This window comes from Rhincodon typus, chromosome 23, assembly GCF_021869965.1.
Source record: "Rhincodon typus isolate 14 chromosome 23, sRhiTyp1.1, whole genome shotgun sequence".
Taxonomy (NCBI): domain Eukaryota; kingdom Metazoa; phylum Chordata; class Chondrichthyes; order Orectolobiformes; family Rhincodontidae; genus Rhincodon; species Rhincodon typus.
In genome coordinates, this window is record NC_063354.1 from 6178794 (window position 1) to 6180651 (window position 1858).

The 1858-nt window shown below is 39.5% G+C and overlaps 1 non-coding gene across 1 annotated transcript; it reads right to left on the bottom strand.

The window, feature by feature from the left end:
• On the bottom strand, window positions 1–82 carry trnas-aga. The gene has a single exon. It is a non-coding gene; the product is annotated as a tRNA-Ser (tRNA).
• Window positions 83–1858: the final 1776 nt, after the last annotated feature.

The following is a 1858-nucleotide window of genomic DNA, read 5'->3' on the forward strand; positions in this document are numbered from 1 at the left end:
CGTAGTCGGCAGGATTCGAACCTGCGCGGGGAGACCCCAATGGATTTCTAGTCCATCGCCTTAACCACTCGGCCACGACTACCGACAGTATAAATAGTTTGTTGCCATTCACTGTAGTCAGAGATCCTTAGCGTGATGGAAATGGTTACATTGTAATACTTTGTGTTTGGATTCCAAATGTTGCCATTGGTGGCCATGGGTCACCCCAGGTCATCAGGAGTTACACACCCATTCGCCGCTCTTTCCCATTCATCCCCAGAGCGGAGCTGCCTCCAACGGAGAACCACACTCGATCTTAGCCAAAAGGCTGATATAATCCAGCCTAAACGAAGTAGATTGATTTGCTTTGGATTCAATATTTCTTTCCTTGCTTGTCCACCCTCCCTCCTTTCCCGCTCTGTCCTAAATCTGGGCAGATTTTGTCATCTGATTCACTCGTATCCCATTTGTCCTGGCAAAGATTCATTGGAGGTTTGATGATCTCGTGTAAAAAAACACTCAAACAAAACAAATCTTGTAAAAATAAAACGGGCATCAGTCACTCCGCTGTCCGCACAGGCTACACCATTCTGTGACCGTGGGCTGGCAAAACATTGCTACCGAGGAAAGGGACGTTACATCTATTTAATAGTTGCCTTTTAACTCATGCTTCACTGGGTCCACAAGCTTTCATTATTTTGTACTATCATACAAAAAACTGAACAACGTCCCGTCAAACCAATGCGAAAGCCAAGAAATGCTTCATTATACACTTAACATGTTCTATCCGTGATCTTTTTCAATTCATAACGAAAATATTTTTATCAATTATTAATTATAAACTACAAACAAATGTATCTAAAAATAGCTTGCCGTGTCCTGTCAAAGTATGCAGCGTGTTTAATAATTTTCTAAAAATGAGAATAAAGTTTAATTTTAAAATGCTAGGAATTCCTTGATGATTCAGTAGGTAAGTGAGTTGCCCTGTGTGGTACTAACTCATACAAATGAGTAAACTCCCTGATTTAGTAGTTTCAATATGGACAGTGATGGGACACAATTGCCTATGAAACAATCGATGTCGTTCGTTGTTGTTTTCACAAATGGCTTTTCAATGTGGAGAAATTGAGGTATTACTCCTATCGACGGCAATGAAAGCAAATACTTAATTGGCTTTCAAGCACTTACAGGGTCTTGAGGTTATGAAAGATGCTGTGTCAACACAATTTCTTTATGATCACCTTTCATTTTAATTCTCCATCCTTCACACTGACAATTCTGTCCTTGGCCGACTGCATTGTTCCAGTGAAGTTCAACATAAACTTGAGGAAACAGCACCTTATCTTTCAATTAGGCACAGCCTACCTGACTCAACATTGAGGTGAGCAATTTCAGTCCATATTCTCTGCACCTAACTTGTTCCTTTTTCTTTGTTTTATTCCCCTTACTAGCTTTCCATCAGCACCAATCTTTCTATGTTTCTTTACTTGCTTCAACACTTCTGTTTGGCCCTGAAGGATAACTCTTCTTTAATTCAATCTCTCCAGTCTTTCACCTTATCAAAATGCTATTTTTGTTCTTGTCCCACCTAATCACCTATTGCTCAAAACCTATTACTTTTCTAACTCTTCCCTGAACTCATGAAAGGTCATTGACCTGAAACATTACTATTTTTAATCCCTGTGTAGATGCAATCTGACCTGCTGAGTATTTCCATCATTTGGTTTTTCCTTGTTTGACAAACTATCCTTTTGTTATCTTGTACACTAATTAGAATGCATGAGATGTTCCTTAACTTGGTGTCACAAAGTCAACAACTGAGGTTTCTCAGGATGAAGGCTGTTGACATTCAACTTAAAAAAACAAGAGGATCTGTTCA